We start from the raw sequence: 23,477 nt of genomic DNA, 5'->3' as shown, positions 1-23,477 counted from the left end.
CATAAAATATTTTGCTGTTTCTTGGCATTTTATGCCTTACTATACTATCTTGTTTGATGCCTGACCATACTATGACGTTTGTATAACCTTTTATGCCTTAATATACCACGTTGTATTTTTGACCTTTTTTGCCATACTATACTATGACGTTTTTTGGTATTTTTCTACCATAGTATACATTGACCTTTTTTTAGCACTTTTGTGTCTCACTATACTATGTCGAGTTATGGTTTACTATACCATGACATCTTTAATCGTTGGATTACTATTTGTTGAAATATAGCAGCTTGTGGTACAATGGTTAGAGCAGCTACCTCTTACTCAGAAGGTTGTTGGTTCAATTCCCAGTAAGATGCTAAACGGTCATGTGCCTTTTTTTAAAAAGAATTTTAACACCATACTATACTATGAGGTTTTTTTGCATTTTTATGCATAATTATATTATTTCATCTCATGCCTAGCCATAACATGACGTTTTTATGACCTTTTATGACTTAATATGCTATGCTGTATTTTTGACGTTTTTTGGTATTTTTCTGCCATAAAATACTTTGCTGTTTCTTGGCATTTTATGCCTTATTATACTATGTAGTTTGATGCCTGACCATACTATGACCTTTTTATGACCTTTTATGCCTTAATATACTATGTTGTATTTTTTGACATTTTATGCCATACTATAATATTTTTTTTTTTGCATTTTTATGCCTAATTATATTATTTCATCTCATGCCTAGCCATACTATGACCTTTTTATGACCTTTTATACCTTAATATGCTATGTTTTATTTTTGACGTTTTTTGCCATACTATACTATGTCGTTTTTTGGTATTTTCTGTCAAAAAAATATTTTGCTGTTTCTTGGCATTTTATGCCTTACTATACTATGTAGTTTGATGCCTGACCATACTATGACGTTTGTATAACCTTTTATGCCTTAATATACCACGTTGTATTTTTGACGTTTTTTGCCATACTATACTATGACGTTTTTTGGTATTTTCTGTCATAAAATATTTTGCTGTTTCTTGGCATTTTATGCCTTACTATACTATCTAGTTTAATGCCTGACCATACTATGACGTTTGTATAACCTTTTATGCCTTAATATGCTATGTTGTATTTTTGACATTTTTTGCCATGACGTTTTTTTGGCATTTTATGCCTTACTATACTATGACGTTTTTTGCCATACCATACTATGACCTTTTATGACCTTTTATGCCTTACTATACTATCTTGTTTGATGCCTGACCATACTATGACCTTTTATGACCTTTTATGTCTTAATATGCTATGTTGTATTTTTGACGTTTTTTGCCATACTATACTATGTCGTTTTTTGGCATTTTTTGTCATAAAATTCATTGCTGTTTCTTGGCATTTTATGCCTTACTATACTAAATCCTTTGATGCCTGACCAAAATATGACGTTTTTATGACCTTTTATGTCTTAATATGCTATGTTGTATTTTTGACGTTTTTTGCCATACTATACTATGATGTTTTTTGGTATTTTCTGTCAAAAAAATATTTTGCTGTTTCTTGGCATTTTATGCCTTACTATACTATGTAGTTTGATGCCTAACCATACTATGACGTGTGTATAACCTTTTATGCCTTAATATACCACGTTGTATTTTTGACGTTTTTTGCCATACTATACTATGACGTTTTTTTGGCATTTTTCTTCCATAAAACTTTTTCCCATTTTTTGGCATTTTATGCCTTACTATACTATCTAGTTTGATGCCTGACCATACTATGACCTTTTTATGACCTTTTATGCCTTAATATGCTATGTTGTATTTTTGACATTTTATGCCATACTATACTATGACGTTTTTTGGTATTTTCTGTCAAAAAAATATTTTGCTGTTTCTTGGCATTTTATGCCTTACTATACTATCTAGTTTAATGCCTGACCATACTATGACGTTTGTATGAACTTTTATGCCTTAATATGCTATGTTGTATTTTTGACATTTTTTGCCATGACGTTTTTGGTATTTTTCTGCCATACTATTTTTTGCCCATTCTTGGCATTTTATGCCTTACTATACTATCTTGTTTGATGCCTGACCATACTATGACCTTTTTATGACCTTTTATGCCTTAATATGCTATGTTGTATTTTTGACGTTTTTTGCTATACCATACTATGAGGTTTTTTTGCATTTTTATGCATAATGATATTGTTTCATCTCATGCCTAGCCAAAATATGACGTTTTTATGACCTTTTATGACTTAATATGCTATGTTATATTTTTGACGTTTTTTGGTATTTTCTGTCATAAAATATTTTGCTGTTTCTTGGCATTTTATGCCTTACTATACTATGTAGTTTGATGCCTGACCATACTATGACGTTTGTATAACCTTTTATGCCTTAATATACCACGTTGTATTTTTGACCTTTTTTGCCATACTATACTATGACGTTTTTTGGTATTTTCTGTCATAAAATATTTTGCTGTTTCTTGGCATTTTATGCCTTACTATACTATGTAGTTTGATGCCTGACCATACTATGACGTTTGTATAACCTTTTATGCCTTAATATACCACGTTGTATTTTTGACCTTTTTTGCCATACTATACTATGACGTTTTTTGGTATTTTTCTACCATAGTATACGTTGACCTTTTTTTAAACTTTTGTGTCTCACTATACTATGTCGAGTTATGTTTTAGTATACCATGACATCTTTAATCGTTGGATTACTACTTGTTGAAATATAGCAGCTTGTGGTACAATGGTTAGAGCAGCTACCTCTTACTCAGAAGGTTGTTGGTTTAATTCCCAGTAAGATGCTAAATGGTCATGTGCCTTTTTTTAAAAAGAATTTTAACACCATACTATACTATGTGGTTTTTTTGGCATTTTTCTTCCATAAAACCTTTTCCCATTTTTTGGCATTTTATGCCTTACTATACTATCTAGTTTGATGCCTGACCATACTATGACCTTTTTATGACCTTTTATGCCTTAATACGCTATGTTGTATTTTTGACGTTTTTTGCCATACCATACTTGAGGTTTTTTTGCATTTTTATGCATAATGATATTATTTCATCTCATGCCTAGCCAAAATATGACGTTTTTATGACCTTTTATGACTTAATATGCTATGCTGTATTTTTGACGTTTTTTGCCATGTCGTTTTTTGGTATTTTCTGTCAAAAAAATATTTAGCTGATTCTTGGCATTTTATGCCTTACTATACTATCTTGTTTGATGCCTGACCATACTATGACCTTTTTATGACCTTTTATGCCTTAATATACTATGTTGTATTTTTTAACATTTTATGCCATACTATAATATTTTGTTTTTTTGTCATTTTTATGCCTAATTATATTATTTCATCTCATGCCTAGCCATACTATGACCTTTTATGACCTTTTATACCTTAATATGCTATGTTGTATTTTTGTCGTTTTTTGGCATTTTTTGTCATAAAATTCATTGCTGTTTTTTTCGCATTTTATGCCTTACTATTCTATCTCTTTTGATGCCTGACCATACCATGACGTTTTTATGACCTTTTATGCCTTAATATGCTATGTTGTATTTGTGGTATTTTTCTGCCATACTATTTTTTGCTGATTCTTGGCATTTTATGCCTTACTATACTATGTAGTTTGATACCTTACTATACTATGACGTTTGTATAAGCTTTTATGCCTTAATATGCTATGTTGTATTTTTGACGTTTCTTGCCATACTATGCTATGACGTTTTTTGGTATTTTGTGTCATAAAATATTTTGCTGTTTCTTGGCATTTTATGCCTTACTATACTATCTTGTTTGATGCTTGACCATAATATGACGTTTTTATGACCTTTTATGGCTTAATATACCACGTTGTATTTTTGACCTTTTTTGCCATACTATACTATGACGTTTTTTGGTATTTTTCTACCATAGTGTACGTTGACCTTTTTTTAGCACTTTTGTGTCTCACTATACTATGTCGAGTTATGTTTTACTATACCATGACTACTACCACTACTTGTTGAAGTATAGCAGCTTGTGGTACAATGGTTAGAGCAGCTACCTCTTACTCAGAAGGTTGTTGGTTCAATTCCCAGTAAGATGCTAAACAGTCATGTGCCTCTTTTTAAATAGAATTTTAACACCATACTATACTATGTGGTTTTTTTGGCATTTTTCTTCCATAAAACCTTTTCCCATTTTTTGGCATTTTATGCCTTAATATGCTATGTTGTATTTTTGACATTTTATGCCATACTATACTATGAGTTTTTTTTTTGCATTTTTATGCATAATTATATTATTTCATCTCATGCCTAGCCAAAATATGACGTTTTTATGACCTTTTATGACTTAATATGCTATGTTGTATTTTTGACGTTTTTTGCCATACTATACTATGACGTTTTTTGGTATTTTCTGTCATAAAATATTTTGCTGTTTCTTGGCATTTTATGCCTTACTATACTATCTAGTTTAATGCCTGACCATACTATGACGTTTGTATGAACTTTTATGCCTTAATATACCATGTTGTATTTTTGACCTTTTTTGCCATACTATACGGTGACGTTTTTTGGTATTTTCTGTCATAAAATATTTTGCTGTTTCTTGGCATTTTATGCATAATTACATTATTTCATCTCATGCCTAGCCATAACATGACGTTTTTATGACCTTTTATGACTTAATATGCTATGCTGTATTTTTGACGTTTTTTGCCATACTATACTATGACGTTTTTTGGTATTTTTCTGCCATAAAATATTTTGCTGTTTCTTGGCATTTTATGCCTTACTATACTAAGTAGTTTGATGCCTGACCATACTATGACCTTTTTATGACCTTTTATGCCTTAATATACTATGTTGTATTTTTTGACATTTTATGCCATACTATAATATTTTTTTTTTTTGCATTTTTATGCCTAATTATATTATTTCATCTCATGCCTAGCCATACTATGACCTTTTTATGACCTTTTATACCTTAATATGCTATGTTTTATTTTTGACGTTTTTTGCCATACTATACTATGTCGTTTTTTGGTATTTTCTGTCATAAAATATTTTGCTGTTTCTTGGCATTTTATGCCTTACTATACTATGTAGTTTGATGCCTAACCATACTATGACGTTTGTATAACCTTTTATGCCTTAATATACCACGTTGTATTTTTGACGTTTTTTGCCATACTATACTATGACGTTTTTTGGTATTTTCTGTCATAAAATATTTTGCTGTTTCTTGGCATTTTATGCCTTACTATACTATCTAGTTTAATGCCTGACCATACTATGACGTTTGTATGAACTTTTATGCCTTAATATACCATGTTGTATTTTTGACATTTTTTGCCATGACGTTTTTTGGTATTTCTCTGCCATACTATTTTTTGCCCATTCTTGGCATTTTATGCCTTACTATACTATCTTGTTTGATGCCTGACCATACTATGACCTTTTTATGACCTTTTATGCCTTAATATGCTATGTTGTATTTTTGACGTTTTTTGCCATACTATACTATGTCGTTTTTTGGCATTTTTGTCATAAAATTCATTGCTGTTTCTTGGCATTTTATGCCTTACTATACTAAATCCTTTGATGCCTGACCAAAATATGACGTTTTTATGACCTTTTATGTCTTAATATGCTATGTTGTATTTTTGACGTTTTTTGCCATACTATACTATGATGTTTTTTGGTATTTTTCTGCCATACTATTTTTTGCTGTTTCTTCGCATTTTATGCCTTACTATACTATGTAGTTTGATGCCTGACCATACTATGACCTTTTTATGACCTTTTATGCCTTAATATACTATGTTGTATTTTTTGGTATTTTCTGTCATAAAATATTTTGCTGTTTCTTGGCATTTTATGCATAATTACATTATTTCATCTCATGCCTAGCCATAACATGACGTTTTTATGACCTTTTATGCCTTAATATGCTATGTCGTATTTTTGACGTTTTTTGCCATACTATACTATGACGTTTTTTGGTATTTTTCTGCCATAAAATATTTTGCTGTTTCTTGGCATTTTATGCCTTACTATACTATGTAGTTTGATGCCTGACCATACTATGACGTTTGTATAACCTTTTATGCCTTAATATACTATGTTGTATTTTTTTGACATTTTATGCCATACTATAATATTTTGTTTTTTTTGCATTTTTATGCCTAATTATATTATTTCATCTCATGCCTAGCCATACTATGACCTTTTTATGACCTTTTATACCTTAATATGCTATGTTTTATTTTTGACGTTTTTTGCCATACTATACTATGTCGTTTTTTGGCATTTTCTGTCAAAAAAATATTTTGCTGTTTCTTGGCATTTTATGCCTTACTATACTATGTAGTTTGATGCCTAACCATACTATGACGTGTGTATAACCTTTTATGCCTTAATATATCACGTTGTATTTTTGACGTTTTTTGCCATACTATACTATGACGTTTTTTGGTATTTTCTGTCAAAAAAATATTTTGCTGTTTCTTGGCATTTTATGCCTTACTATACTATCTAGTTTAATGCCTGACCATACTATGACGTTTGTATGAACTTTTATGCCTTAATATACCATGTTGTATTTTTGACATTTTTTGCCATGACGTTTTTTGGTATTTCTCTGCCATACTATTTTTTGCCCATTCTTGGCATTTTATGCCTTACTATACTATCTTGTTTGATGCCTGACCATACTATGACCTTTTTATGACCTTTTATGCCTTAATATGCTATGTTGTATTTTTGACGTTTTTTGCCATACTATACTATGTCGTTTTTTGGCATTTTTTGTCATAAAATTCATTGCTGTTTCTTGGCATTTTATGCCTTACTATACTAAATCCTTTGATGCCTGACCAAAATATGACGTTTTTATGACCTTTTATGTCTTAATATGCTATGTTGTATTTTTGACGTTTTTTGCCATACTATACTATGATGTTTTTTGGTATTTTTCTGCCATACTATTTTTTGCTGTTTCTTCACATTTTATGCCTTACTATACTATGTAGTTTGATGCCTGACCATACTATGACCTTTTTATGACCTTTTATGCCTTAATATACTATGTTGTATTTTTTGGTATTTTCTGTCATAAAATATTTTGCTGTTTCTTGGCATTTTATGCATAATTACATTATTTCATCTCATGCCTAGCCATAACATGACGTTTTTATGACCTTTTATGCCTTAATATGCTATGTCGTATTTTTGACGTTTTTTGCCATACTATACTATAACGTTTTTTGGTATTTTTCTGCCATAAAATATTTTGCTGTTTCTTGGCATTTTATGCCTTACTATACTATGTAGTTTGATGCCTGACCATACTATGACGTTTGTATAACCTTTTATGCCTTAATATACTATGTTGTATTTTTTGACATTTTATGCCATACTATAATATTTTGTTTTTTTTGCATTTTTATGCCTAATTATATTATTTCATCTCATGCCTAGCCATACTATGACCTTTTTATGACCTTTTATACCTTAATATGCTATGTTTTATTTTTGACGTTTTTTGCCATACTATACTATGTCGTTTTTTGGTATTTTCTGTCAAAAAAATATTTTGCTGTTTCTTGGCATTTTATGCCTTACTATACTATGTAGTTTGATGCCTGACCATACTATGACGTGTGTATAACCTTTTATGCCTTAATATACCACGTTGTATTTTTGACCTTTTTTGCCATACTATATACTATGACGTTTTTTGGTATTTTCTGTCATAAAATATTTTGCTGTTTCTTGGCATTTTATGCATAATTACATTATTTCATCTCATGCCTAACCATAACATGACGTTTTTATGACCTTTTTATGACCTTTTATGCCTTAATACGCTATGTTGTATTTTTGACGTTTTTTGCCATACCATACTTGAGGTTTTTTTGCATTTTTATGCATAATGATATTATTTCATCTCATGCCTAGCCAAAATATGACGTTTTTATGACCTTTTATGACTTAATATGCTATGCTGTATTTTTGACGTTTTTTGCCATGTCGTTTTTTGGTATTTTCTGTCAAAAAAATATTTAGCTGATTCTTGGCATTTTATGCCTTACTATACTATCTTGTTTGATGCCTGACCATACTATGACCTTTTTATGACCTTTTATGCCTTAATATACTATGTTGTATTTTTTAACATTTTATGCCATACTATAATATTTTGTTTTTTTGTCATTTTTATGCCTAATTATATTATTTCATCTCATGCCTAGCCATACTATGACCTTTTTATGACCTTTTATACCTTAATATGCTATGTTGTATTTTTGTCGTTTTTTGGCATTTTTTGTCATAAAATTCATTGCTGTTTTTTTCGCATTTTATGCCTTACTATTCTATCTCTTTTGATGCCTGACCATACCATGACGTTTTTATGACCTTTTATGCCTTAATATGCTATGTTGTATTTGTGGTATTTTTCTGCCATACTATTTTTTGCTGATTCTTGGCATTTTATGCCTTACTATACTATGTAGTTTGATACCTTACTATACTATGACGTTTGTATAAGCTTTTATGCCTTAATATGCTATGTTGTATTTTTGACGTTTCTTGCCATACTATGCTATGACGTTTTTTGGTATTTTGTGTCATAAAATATTTTGCTGTTTCTTGGCATTTTATGCCTTACTATACTATCTTGTTTGATGCTTGACCATAATATGACGTTTTTATGACCTTTTATGGCTTAATATACCACGTTGTATTTTTGACCTTTTTTGCCATACTATACTATGATGTTTTTTGGTATTTTTCTACCATAGTGTACGTTGACCTTTTTTTAGCACTTTTGTGTCTCACTATACTATGTCGAGTTATGTTTTACTATACCATGACTACTACCACTACTTGTTGAAGTATAGCAGCTTGTGGTACAATGGTTAGAGCAGCTACCTCTTACTCAGAAGGTTGTTGGTTCAATTCCCAGTAAGATGCTAAACAGTCATGTGCCTCTTTTTAAATAGAATTTTAACACCATACTATACTATGTGGTTTTTTTGGCATTTTTCTTCCATAAAACCTTTTCCCATTTTTTGGCATTTTATGCCTTACTATACTATCTAGTTTGATGCCTGACCATACTATGACCTTTTTATGACCTTTTATGCCTTAATATGCTATGTTGTATTTTTGACATTTTATGCCATACTATACTATGAGTTTTTTTTTTGCATTTTTATGCATAATTATATTATTTCATCTCATGCCTAGCCAAAATATGACGTTTTTATGACCTTTTATGACTTAATATGCTATGTTGTATTTTTGACGTTTTTTGCCATACTATGCTATGACGTTTTTTGGTATTTTCTGTCATAAAATATTTTGCTGTTTCTTGGCATTTTATGCCTTACTATACTATGTAGTTTAATGCCTGACATCAGCACCGGATCCCCCAATGGCTGCATCCTCTCTCCTTTGATCTTCTCCCTGTACAAAAACACCTTTACCTCCAGTTATCAGTCATTCAAGCTCCTAAAGTTTGTGGACGACACCATTCTCATTGGAGACTTATCTCTGATGGGGGGTAAGCTCTGCAGAGGTTGTACTTCTTGGGCATTTGAAGAGGTTCAACTTGCAAAGGATAATGATGGTGAAATTCTACACTGCCGTCATCGAGTCCATCCTCACATCCTCCATCACCACCTGATATGCTGCTGCCACTGCCAAGGATAAGAGCAGACTGCAGCGTATCATTCACTCTGCTAGGAAGGTGATGGGCTGCAATCTGCCAACCCTCCAGGACCATGAGGCGAGTAGTGAAGATTGTTGCCGACCCCTCCCACCCTGGACACAAACTGTCACTCCCCTCTTGCAGGAAGCTGTAGTCCATCAGGACCAAAACCTCTCGCCACAAGATTAGCTTCTTCGCTACTGCAGTTGGCCTCATTAACAAGGCTAAAGACCCTCACTCTAACTGACCCCCCTTGAACTATTGCACAACCCCCATTCATTTTGCAGTGTACATATTTTTTCTTGTATATATTCATATTTTTCTATGTACTTTTTTCTATAATATTTCTTCACATTTTATTGTAAATATTTTATCTTTTTGTTAAATGTTCTATTTATATCTAAAATGTCTGTTCTCCAGTACTTGCTTGTTTCATATTTGTTAATATTTCTTTCCTTCTTACTATGTCTATTTATATGCACCAAAACACCACAGCAAATGCCTTGTGGAAAACTTACTTCACAATAAACCAGATTCTGATTCTGTGACTTTTTTATGCCTTACTATGTCATGACGTTTTTATGACATTTAATGCCTTATTATACTATCCATTTTTATGCCCTACTCTACTATCACTGTTATGATTAGGTATTAAATTCTGTTTAGACCCCAGAGCAGATTCAGACACAGACAGAAACGGATGGATGTACTAAAAGTTCTTTATTGGCACAAGCCAAACTCAGAAAGTGCACATGGAGAATATTAGTGAGAAGTGCAGGGGGGAAAGGGATCCAGGTGGAGACTGGTGGCGTCCGGAGGTGAGAAGCTGGCCAAGCAGTTGAGTATCCGGCGTAAAGACGGCAGGTAATGGCGGAGGATCTTCAGCAGGAAAAGGCACAGCACTGGTTCTGGCAGAAGTGAGGAGAGACACTGGTGAGTTCCCCCCCAAAAAACAGTACAGGAGATCAAGTAGGGTTTCTTTCACAACAGCCCACGTTGGCCTGGAGCATTACCACATTGCGCGCTAAACAATCTGGCAACAAGTGAGTGAAGAGCCGGGGTTCTTATACAGGGCTTGATGATTGATGAGTAACAGGTGTGCCAGGTAGTCAGCGCTGCACCACGCACCTGCTAAGAAGCACACACACACTCACACAAAGAGGAGGAGACACAGGCAAAGACAGACAGGGAAAACAAACACAGGAAAAACTGGGGAAATCTAGCAGTCACAGAGGGGCTGTGACAATGACATTTTTATTATTATTTATTTATTTATAAATATTCTTTATATATTTATATTTATTTATTATTCATTATTATTTTCTGCCTTACTATACTTTGACGCTTTCATGACATATTTACATTTTATGCCTTACTATACTATGACATTTTTAATGACCTTTTATGCCTTACAATACTCTTATTTTTTATGCCTCACCATTAAAATTCTATGTTTCTATATTATTAATTATAATATATTAATAGTTTCTTATTAAATTTAACCATACATGTCTATATTTTGTATTTACATATATAATGAAAATATACTGACAGGCTTTTGGATATATATATATTTATGTAACATATCTATTGTATCTATTGTATAAACGTATAATATAAAAAGACATACTAAAACAGACATATATGTCAATATATGATATTGTTCCAATTTCTAACAGGTTTGATATGTAATTTTTACATAACTAGCCTATATTGTACATGTATACATGATTTTACTTCATATGTACGTATATTTCATATATTGAAATTCAGCACATGCACATGTTTTAAATTTGCATATGGGTATTTCTGAATGTAAATTCAGATCTTATATTTTAATAAACCCTTTGGTTGACGGCATCAAAAAGTCAATCTATTTTTTTGTATAGGTGGTGGGGTTGTTGCAGCCACACCAATGTTGAGACTAAACCTTCACCCTTGTCTTACTCTTTGCAAGAGGCTGAAGAAGGTTCAAAATGTTGAACTATTCTTCTATGGAGAGATCTCCAACTTTCAGATTATTAAATGGCTTCTAGGTGTTAATTCTTTGTTTTACCACCCACAGCTCCTTTTTGTTGTTTCTCTTTTGCTATTGTTATATCTGTTCTCTTGCTTTTGTCACAGTTTCTTTTATAGTTTTACTATGAAAGTACCCATTTAATTTTCACTCCCACCTTATGCAAAAATATATGTGAATACTTGGTAGATATTGTAGTTGTAAAGGCAGAAAACAATTTTGTGTGCCCCACCCCGATCTCATCTCATCTCATCTCTCCTCTCCAAAGGGCAACTACTTCAGGGCAAACTCAAAACGCTCCTCTTTCTCTCCTGCATGCAAGTAATCAATTCAATTTGCTTGACCTTGGTTCAAAGACAAAGTACGTTTTTTCTCTCAGAAACAAAAGGGAAAGAGAAAATGAGGCACAACAGAGAAGTAAGATCCCTTCTTTATACAACTAACCTCCAGGCAGTGCTGAATGTATAATGTATTTAAGTTAATACATTCTATAAAGAATTTTTGTTGAGCTATTTTCTTGGTTAGAGTGGAAAGGATTCAATATTAGGTCACGTGGACTTAGTTTTTATGTGGAATCCATTAGAATACCTATATGTATGCGGAAATATGTGAATTAAAGGAAAAGAATAGAATGAACCACTCATCTTGGCTTTAGCATTGGTGTGTTCATCCAACTTTATGAAGCCATTCGATGTTGTGCGTTGATGCACATCCATTTTGATATGCCAACATTAATTACAGACTTACAGAATTCATTAATATTCATCTCTGCTTCTAGTCGCCCCAATGGTAACTAAGGCCCACCTGTTTCTGTGATAAAGATTGGATTAGGGTTGAGGATGGCACTCAGTGAAGACGCGGGTGTTTTTCTTTTGGCAACGGTGTGAAACAGAACAGACTGTGTTAACGTCCAACCTCATTCAAATGGTCATTTATCACATCAGTCTCTTGTTTGTGTAAGTGGAAAGGACTAAGCATCATATGAATCATACATGAGACGGACTCATTGTTTCTTTGTGGATGTCTGAAACTCTTTTTATGAATATGTGTATACGTAAAGAAAGAGTAGTGATTTAGTAGATACGTGCTTGTGTGCTCCCCTGCTCCTTTAACTCAGAATTAAGCCAATTTAACTAGAGACACATAGGAGAGTAAAGACTCATGGCAAAAGCTCTGCAGGTAAGTGGCTTAGCAGAAAAGCAGCATAATTTGCCTGTTAATGAAAAGGTCGCCAACTGTAAGATTATGCAGGAAGGCTGCCTGCTACAGTGGTAATTTGTGCAAACATATCAGAGTTAATCAGGAGAAAGAGCCTGCAGAGCAGCAACAAAAGAGAAAGCAGGAGGATGAAGTCCCAGAGTATCAATGGAATTTCAGTGATGGGTAATTTTTAGAAAAGTCCTTTCAGGTTGGCTGCATATAGATTTGCTGAATTTGTAATGTCAGTTGACTCCTAAATTGTACTGTGAACATATAAAAATGAATATGGTAAACATAGTCCCATAAAACCTTAACCAAATGTATTTGAAGATACCAGAGCTGCCCAAAATGGCCGTATGTTGCAACACAGGTCACCTACACACACACTACCTTGATGCAGTTGCTAAGGAAGTGGATGGGAGTGAGCCTGAGGGGAATTTCCCTCCCTGTTCATTTCCCCTTATGCCTGGTTAAACATGATGTATTCACCCTGTCATGTCTACCTGTCCCCATGGAATCAATGGGCCATGGACTCATAAATGTACAGTAGTAGCCATCTTGCATCCAGCCCATATATTATACATGAGTACATGACAGAACCACTGTAGGAGTGTCTTTTGAACACTACAACATTATACAACACTTGCATAAATATGCTCATTAAATAACTTCTGTTCAGACTCTTCCCTACTATAATGTATTTTTCATCACGAAATATCAATTCTTCAGAGACAAGTGCACAGAAAAGCACAAAAACAAGTGAACACAATGATGCATGTAAATGTATTCCTGTAGGATTTGGCCGTAAAACCAACAACCAGCAAGAAATATAAGGATATCCGGTATAAGGCGTCACAAAAAAATGCCTCCCTACCATATAGCAGAATCAGTGCCTCTCAACAAAATTGAACAGTATAAGCTCCACAAAGGTAACATTTATAACAAAGACATGACATTGAATTGCGTTATATTTTAGAGGTATTCACTGAGAACATTTAGTTCAGCAAACACGTCAGGCAGAGAATCAAAGTGGTTTTGTGTGCTGTAACGAGTTGCACCTCAGAGGAGACAGGTTGCTCTTAATACAGGTGGACTACAGTGCTCATTCTCAGAGGAGGCACCCTCTGTAATTTGCTTACATTTTTTTTTTTTTAGCAACAAAGTCATGTTGCTACTTATTATCATAGTGTGTGAATGCCGTAGGCGTCTGCGTGCACACATGCCTGAGTGTACATATGCTTATAATTCAGGCTTGTGTGAGAGTGTAGCTCCGTAGATATGATGGGATCTCTGGGGGTTTCATTCAACCCCGCTTCCGTCCTTTTCTCCCTCTCACTCTGTCTCAGTATCTGTGATCACAATGAGGCTGTGTTTTGTCTCAGCTCATGTTCCTGATAACAGCTAATGAGGAATCACAGTCACAGTCTCCCTGCTTGCCCCTCAGAACTGATCCAATGAATTAATAATGAAATTCTGACACAATGAATGTGAGCGTGGGGGAGTGGACCTCACCTAGGATAATGAGAAACCCATCTCTGTTACTGTTTGTCTGTTGTGCAAGTGCATCTCAGTGTGTGTGAGAGACCTGTGTTCACACATAGACTCTCATGTGTATTTCACTGTGTGTACTGGTGTATAAAGTGTGTATTACCATATTGGATCCTCCGCATCTCTGCATAATGCTTCTACCTGCTTTGACCTAATATTGACACGTCGAACCATGACTCAAGGGCTCGAATTAATTTCAACTGAAATTATGACAGAACACCACTCGTGCCTCAACAATCTCATTTTCTTCCCTTTTCCGTCATGAAACAGTTTATCGTTTGAATTTGTCAGCGACGAACACCTGGGCACTTCATAACCAGTGGTGATTGGGGACCATTTGCTGCAAGGGTTCAATTAAGCATTATCAGCGGTTGGCATGCCGGTGTTGGCTATGTGCAGAGCTGAAACGCTTGGGAGTTATGTAAGATCAAGTTTGACTGTGTCCAGATGGTGGCTGCCATGATCTGCACAAAAATAAGACAAGTGCGAGAGGGAATATCTCTTTCTGATTCCTTGGCAATGGATGCTGTGTTATGTCTTAAAGGAGCAGTTCACCGTTTCGGGCAATCCGCATTCACTTATTGCTGTGTTAGATGGGAAGATCATTACCACTCTCATATCTGAAATACGAAGCCACAGCCGGAGGTGGACAAGGAGAATCTAGCGGTTATCCTTGCTGCCAGTCTTTATGCTAAGCTAACTGTCATATGTAAGAGACAGATATGACTGAAACTGAAACTGCGCCCTTTAAGTTTTCTTTCTGGTATTCCTTCATAATTTTGACACTTTAGAGTGATGGAGTGAAGATACTGAGGGCATCTATGAAAAGTCTTGCCCTATAATTTCATGGACACATGGTATGATTTAGCCCACTGACTCACTGATATCTGAGGTGATTGAAATGGAGCGTGCAGTGAGCCAAGCTCCCACAGGTTCGGCAGATTGGTCCAAGCTGAAAGATCAGATAGCCATATGGTGGACCTGATGCTATATTGCTCTTTCTCCGTCTCTCCCCCTCCAACACAGAGCGAACTGTCCAACGATGAGACAGGCCTCTGTGAACAGTCAGTCATCCTCTCACATGGGAGGGACATCAAAGGAAACTGCAGACTTCTTCACACTGAATATTCTCTATATGCAAACACACAGCTGACCAAAACAAAGCAGGTTAGTGCGGCCTGTATTTCAAAGGCATTTGCAATTCAAATCACAGTCTCAAGTTTTCACTCAATCTGATGAAGCCCATATTGGTTGGAGCAGTTTAGTTTGTGAACTGTTGAGTGAGCTGTTTCAGAAGCCTCACTATATATACTAATAGTACAACTTGGCCTATGAACTGCAGGGTCAGCTATTGCTTAAGAATATGATTGCTGATATACTTCCATCTCTGAACTGCTGACAGGGCAAGATGGATCACCCAGTGCAACCGGTGCTGAGTAAAGTTGCAATCTAGGCCATGGTGGTATACATATATATATATATATATATATCCATTCACTATCCATTGAGTGTAATTGTTGTTATTGTATGCGTTTGTATAGTTATTTTAACAGACTCTCTCTTCAGTTTTCATAGAACTGTAGATGTTTAAACTTTTAGGGCTTCTCATATATGTTCATTTATCATTCAAAACTTGATCTGAACAGTTTATTCATGACCTTAGAGACAGTTCGACCATGCTCACTCCCATGAAAACTGAGCAAACCCCTTCTGCTGACCTTGCGATACAATCAGAAACTCAAGGACCAGCAAGTAAGTAAACTTTGACCTTGACCTTTACCTAAACTGGCAATTGTAAACATCCATCATCATCCATCTGTTTATAGACTCCCTCGTGTTTTCCGCCCCTTTGGACTTCATTGTAGCGATGCTGGCGTGTTCCCAGATCGCAACACTTATTTTTGTTATTACAATGCTATCATGACCAATAGGAACCATGGCCAAAACCATAAAAATAACACCCAAGTTGTAATAAGCTGGAATTATCCTATCACATTCAGCTGTTTTCCTGTAATATTAAAGACAGTTTCTGCGTTGTTAGTTACTGAAAACACCATCGGGAATTGCTACATTGGATTCTGTGATAGTAAATGACTAATGAAAAGATGGGTTGATGCTGGAAACCCCACATGTACCCAGATGGCCTTTTTGTATCTGTGGGCTATTTCAGTGGCTGCAACTATAAACAATTTTATGCCATCTGCTAAGTGATGGATTTGAGTCCATCTGTCTAATTAAGCATCTCTAGAATCTTGTTCCTGGTCTGCATGAATGTGAGAGATGATAAACAGTCAGCAGCAAGAACTTCATACATATGGAAATTTGAATATGTTCTGTGCATATTGTGTGGACTTAAACGCTGGCCCAACAAGAGCCACATCCTCTCCTTCATATGGATTGCTTTATTCAGCCGTGGTAGGCCACACTGTGCTTATTTATTATTTATACACTGCAGGAGAGGGCATATTCCCTTATTGTAGAGCGCTACACCATGGCATATTAGATTTAATGTAAACTATTTTGCTCTCTCCTCATATGGGAGCCAGGGGACAGGTTGTAAAGGTTTTAGAGTACACATGCTGGTGGTCCAACATTTAGAAAAATACACAAATCCACACCAAGGTAAACAGGTATAACCGATTTCTAGCTTTAGTCTTATTTTCCGTGTTGGAGCAGAGGAGTGGTGTCCTGGATTTCTAACTGAACTCAGTCTTAAAGGGGAATCCCACTATTCTGTACTGGAAAATCAAAGGTAGTGCTACTCAGCCATTTGCGGCTCTGTAAGTCTCTCAAGTTTGAGATGTTTACCAAAGAGGAAGGGCCAAACCATCAGTGGCACAGTCTCTCTTGGTAAATGCCAAATTTAAGAAGTTAGGTTATCAGGTATTGATTCCAAAAATGTGAGAAATGAATCCCATATTTAATGAAAAATATGACTTTTTTGTTTGATCGTATATGTAAGCCTTTCAAGCCTTTGAAGAAAGTTCAAGTGCAATATTAATTAGATTTAGTACTCTGTTCCCCATGATATAATTACGTTAAATTCATTCAAAAAACATTTTAAACACTAACAAAAATGTTGCTTTAGCTCATTTTAAGAAGTGTAATGTTTTCATAACTGTGAGTGATGTATGGCTCTGATCACTCTGATCACTTGTGACACTGTTATGAACACAGCAAAAGGAGCCGGTGCTTCAACAATTCAGTTTGAGGTTTTCCCCTGGTGGCTGTAGTCTTTTCATGATTTTTTTTTTTTTTTTTTTAAATGTATCTTCTCACCTGATTTTATCCCTCTGAAATATGCCTGTTTGCTCCTCTCCGCCTGTACCACAGCTACTCCATTCACAACACCATCGTGGCATCTTGCACACGCATACTGTACATGTTAGGGACTAGATGACCACACAGTTATATCCAACATATGTGCATGCACACACACCACGCACACACGCACACACACACGCACGCACCTCACACACACACACACACACACACACACACACACACACACACACACACACACACACACACACACACACACACACAACACACACACACACAGGTGGCTGAGTAACAAGACAGTTTGACATGTACGAGCAGGTTTAGCTGACCAGTGGGAGTTTCTAACTGACGTTAGGAGAAATCCCACAGTCATTTAACTCTTTGCCTGGCTGTTTTCACACCCGCTCTCTGTAGACTGCTTAACACAAGCTGGGCTGTCAAGGGCTGTCAGAAGGGAGAGAGAGAGAAAGAGAGAGAGTGAAGATATCTCTGCATATATCTGTGCACGTGCATACTGTATGTCTGCATCTAGCTAATTTGTACTGTATGTGTACAGTGCTGTCTGTCTATCTCTGTGTATGTATGTGTGTGTGTGTGTGTGTGTAAGGAGGAGGAGTGTGCCTCTAATGAGCTCTGTAGCCAAGGGGAAAAAGGAGCCTAAAGCGTTGAAAATCCCTCATGAGACACACTGAGGTGTGTTTCTGTGTGTGTGCATGTTTGTGAGGGAAGGATTCAGGGGGTTGGTGAAAGAGAAACAGATTGAAAAGAGGCATTGATGAAGAAAGAATATATATATATATGAATATATTTATTCAATCGACCTGTGTTATTAATCAACCAGGAGGAGACGCATATTACAATGTTGGACTCATTAAGATTCAGGCGTTATGATAAATATGGTCTCATGGCGTTTAAGAATTCATATCATTTGCCATGTGATCAATTAAATAGTTAAATAGGCTGCACTTATATAGTCTTTGAAACTATTCAAAGCGCTTCACAATTTGCCTCATTCACTCACACATACATCACACCCATACAGCCATGTATGAGTGTTTCACAACAGCCATCAGAGGCAATTTTGAGACTGGAGGAGCCAGGGATCAAACCACCGATCTTCTGATTAGTGGACGGGCCGCTCTACCTCCAGAGCAACAGTTGCTTTAAGACTATTTTAAACATGTTTGATGTAGTCATGTCACGTAGTGGGAGAATGAAGTAAACGAAGTAAAAGGAGGAGATATTTTGACATGTGACTATTTTCTCAGTGGCTCTGGCTTATGGCTTGTACATGTGCTTCTCTATCTGCATAATGGCTGGTGTGTGCATTTTAGTGAGTGTGTGTCAAATGTCCTTTTGGTGTATCCTGGTCGCCTTGATTGCCAGGGCTACGTGCCAATGTGTCTGGGTACATTACACAGCACCCAAACAATCTTGACCAGAAAAAGCCAAGGGGATAAGGCCTACTCTGTGTGTGTGAGCATGTGTGTGTGTGTGTGTGTGTGTGTGTGTGTGTGTGTGTGTGTGTGTGTGTGTGTGTGTGTGTGTGTGTGTGTGTGTGTGTGTGTGTGTGTGTTTGTGTGTGTCTGTGACTGCATGTGTGAATGATCACAGAAAGATCACTGAGAGGTTGACAATTTTCTGAGAAAAGAACCAAGCTCAGCCGTCTAGCAATTCTAATTGACACACTGCCAAGAAATCTGTCACTGCACCGTGTCAACTAAGTTGCTGAGAGAAAAGTGGAAGGCTAAAGAAGTGATATATTAGATTCACGGTCATTCAGGGCAGTTTCATTACAAAGAAAGAAAGACATGAGGACAGAAAGAGAGGGTAAGTCAAATAAGGGTGTACAAAGAGGAAAGACTGATAGTGAGAAAATATAGCCTACAGGGCTCATAAAAAACAGCAAGATTGGTACAAGAACACACAAAGAAGAAGAATGGTCTGCAGTAAGGGATAGCAGTGCAAAAGGGGGAGAAAAGCAAAAACTAGACAAAGAGGAACGGAGACAGATAAAGAGGGAACGCAAAGAAAGAAAGCATAAAAATGAAATCCTCTAGCAAAGCAACCTGCCAGTGGAGCGTTGTATCCAACAGTTGAGTACTTCAAAATTTGGTTTTAAAGAAACAAAACAGCAGGAGTGAGGCCAGATTAGTTTGAGAAATTCATGTCTTGCTCTTAATAAGATTTTGATATGCTTGTCTGCCTGTTGCTGTGAGAGCTTAGTGATGCACCAAACATATATCTGCTGTTGTCAGTGAGCTCGGTAATGCACCTCTCCTTACCCGGCTTTGTTACGCTGTAATGAGAAGTGTTTTTTGCGCGATATCGCTCCGTCTAATACTCCCGATTTCGGTCTCTGTCGGGGTGTTTCTGCATTGTGATTTTTTTTCTGATGGGAAATTAATGCAGCTGTGTGGAGGCTGAATGAAGGAATGGGGATGTAAAGAGAAAGGAGGGAAATGAAGAGAGACAGAACAGCAAGGGGAAGAGAGAGTAGTGGAAAAAAAAACCCAACAAGATTAGTCAGAGCTGTGAAAGAGCAAGTACAAAAGGGAGAAATTATGAAGGAAAAAGCAAAGAATAAAAATCAAAAATCACTAGTAGTCAGATTTGAGGAAATTGGAAAAGACAGATGCCCTTAGGGCCATTTGTCTCCCCTGAGGCAAGGTTACAGGGGGTAAGGCCTCTGCATTAAAAATCCCATGGCTTTGTGTAAGAGCTCAGCTTCCCCTCTCACCTCTTCCTAAGTTTGGTATTGCATATGCATCATAAACTAATCTCTACATTCCATCACTTTCTCTTCCCATTGTTCCCAAATCTTTTAGGTTAAATTGGGGAGAGATGGGAACTGTCATTTTATAAAAACGTGATTAATCCCTCATTCTTGTGTTTCACCACAGTGGTCAGAGGTCATGGGAGGTCAAACCTCTGACCTCCAGGTAAAAGATTTTTCTGCCAGGCCATACCATGAATAGTACCGAAAATTGCTAACATGGGTGTACATGCCATTGTTTGTTTGTTTTTTTAAATAAGAATGACTACTTTATGATTATACTGTATTTCAGTTTTGTTTCCATCTCAGTTAACTATTTTGAATTCTTTTGTACGTATAACAATGCACACACAAGTGGAGGAAGTAAAATCTTTAACTGAAGTTAAAGTAGCAACAATATAAAAAATGGCATTGGAAATGTCTCTTAGGCAGTTATGTATTATTAGCAACTTAAAGAACTTTATTTGATTAAAATCAATCAAAACTAAATGTAGTCATAATAAAGGATTACATGCTGTTTGTTAATTTAATCTATAACAATGCATCATATTTCATAAGATGAAGAAATGTTTTATATGGAACATTTTGTAAATACTTAGGTAAAGTACAGTCTGAAGGGCAGGCAGTATTTAAATAAATGTACTTAGTTACATTCCACCAGTGGCATACACTCTACTGACAAACAGCAAAAAACAAGAATTTAACTTCACAAATATTCTGCCACTACTAGAAAATAAAGAAAACCAGATACATGAACTTTCAGGAAAAGAGATACTTCAAAGACTGAGAGGCCATGTGATCTGATGTAGAGAAGACCTTGGGGCATAAACACACTGTGGCACCAAGAAAACAGTAAGAAATGAAAATCTCCAGGACTGTGTTGTCTAAACAAATAGTGTCAAGGCTGCTGGACACTGATAAATATTATCACTGCAGTACCTTCTGTGAAATATCCTGTTAAAGTATGCAAATAAAGCCTCTCTCCAGACATGGACTCATCTGGAAATGGTAGATTTTGGGTTCAGTTTATTTTACGATATTAAGAGAATCGAGATCTGTGGCGTATGATGATTAAAAACAGAGGAGGGCTAAATGGCAGTGGTGTGTGAAATGTATAAAATTGAAGTGTCGTACAGAAAGAAAGAAAGAAAGAAAGAAAGAAAGAAAGAAAGAAAGAAAGAAAGAAAGAAAGAAAGAAAGAAAGAAAGAAAGAAAGAACATTCATTCAACCCAAACAATCCAGTCATCACACTGTTGAGATGAACAACTCATCAAATTCGGAGAGCACTTGCCACACTCACACACACAGACTCACATATGCTCGTAAGTGGCCCAATCAACTGCAGACTGGAGAAACAATCCCAAGTAGCATTATTTGCCTCTTGACTCAGCATTTCTTTACTAACAGAAAGGCAGAGAGACGAATGCTCACAACAAAAGCCTGTTATTGATCCGATGCCTACTGAATCAAATGCATACAGCGGGCAGGGGAAGCCAATTTGCAGAACAAACAATGATTTTCCAGTTAGGCTGTCGAAAAAAAAAAAGAAAAATCTGATTGAAGTGAACATTTTATTGCAAATACTGATGCTGCTTTAACAATGTGTGCACATAGAGCTCGTTCTCGGATAATTAGGAATGCATTCACATTAGCGTCAGGGTGATCACTCGATAGATAGCTGCCGAGCATCACTTGATAAATCAGCTTGTAAGATAATGCTAAATACTTGTGACATCCAGTCACATCAGTAAGTAGCTGGGAGATCAATGACTGTTGGTTGTTGTGGGGGGGGGGGCTTAGGTGACTTTTTCCGCAGCATTTTGTGATGAACAATGAGGCAGCAGGACTGTAGAGGTTGTAATAATTAGCAGTTATTTACCCAGTAGCACACAGCTCTCACTCAATCATCAAGTTACATGAATGAAAAAGCAGACATGCAGTCAATCTACCAAAAGTATTCTGGTAGCCGTCCAGTTAGCCAACCAAATATTCGTTCATTCACTGAAGTAGGTGATGAGCCAGCTATAGTCAGTCACACAGCCTTACAGCAGGGCCAGCCAGCCTGTCAGCCAAAAAGCAGCCTACGTCATTTGGTGGTCAGCCAGGCTCGCAGTCAACCACCCAGCCAAAAAACCCAAAAAGTCACCCAAATATTTGGCGTGCCAGACATTCCCTCACCCGGTATGTCAGCCAACCGAATCAGCTTTTCCGCCAGCATTGCTATTGGATTCCAAAGGAAGAGAGCGAGCAGAAACATAGGAGGTTAGCAGGAGAGAAGGTGGGAGAAACAGAGACACAAATCAAGATAAACAGAGAGAGAGGGTGGGAAAAAAAATCGAAGCTTGACAGAATACTGCTCGGCAGTCAGCAGCGGATCCAGCAGATGGTATAGTCTTTCACTGCATTCATTCAATAATGGGCAGGCTGTGATAAATAAATATGTGAATGTGTGCGGAGGTGCAGGTGTGCGAAGGCATGTGGCGCACATACGCAAAATCACTGTAATGATGAATTTCATTTTGTCAGTTTATGAGACTGAGTGGGTGAGAAAAACAATGAGAAGTGATCATTCAGAAACATAATTAAAAAAAAAAAACCTAATAGAGAAATAAACTTAGTAGTAATATCTCATTTTAATAAAGGGACAGGATTAGCAGAAATGAGTGGCAATTATGGGGAGTGACAATAGATGACACAGAAGGACCTTTGATGGCCGTAGCTAGATGAGGCACGGTGCTGCCAAAAGCACTTCATCATTGTTACACAGTTTCTGTGCAGACACGCCATTACAAACTTCACACACAAACACACACAGATACAGAGCACGTGCATGCTTACCGCCAGGGAGGAGGCCTTTGTCTAATAATAAATTATGCCATAACTGTGTCTGTGTGTGTGTGTGTGTGTGTGTGTGTGTGTGTGTGTGTGTGTGT

The 23,477-nt window shown here is 36.1% G+C and overlaps 1 protein-coding gene across 4 annotated transcripts in view; it reads right to left on the bottom strand.

Moving 5' to 3' along the window:
* Positions 1–10,448: 10,448 nt before the first annotated feature.
* Positions 10,449–23,477, bottom strand: part of grm8a (glutamate receptor, metabotropic 8a) — a 340,337-nt gene continuing 327,308 nt past the window's right edge. For 3 of the 4 annotated variants that reach the window (XR_008826437.1, XR_008826431.1, XM_056367296.1), the window contains one exon: positions 10,450–10,628. The gene's annotated coding sequence lies outside the window, so the exon portion shown is untranslated. Of the gene's footprint in view, positions 10,629–23,477 lie in introns of all 4 variants that reach the window. The other variant, XR_008826427.1, reaches the window with a different exon arrangement.

This window comes from Seriola aureovittata, chromosome 22, assembly GCF_021018895.1.
Source record: "Seriola aureovittata isolate HTS-2021-v1 ecotype China chromosome 22, ASM2101889v1, whole genome shotgun sequence".
Taxonomy (NCBI): Eukaryota; Metazoa; Chordata; class Actinopteri; order Carangiformes; family Carangidae; genus Seriola; species Seriola aureovittata.
The sequence above is the reverse complement of the archived record's forward strand: the minus strand, read 5'-3'. Positions and strand labels throughout refer to the sequence as shown.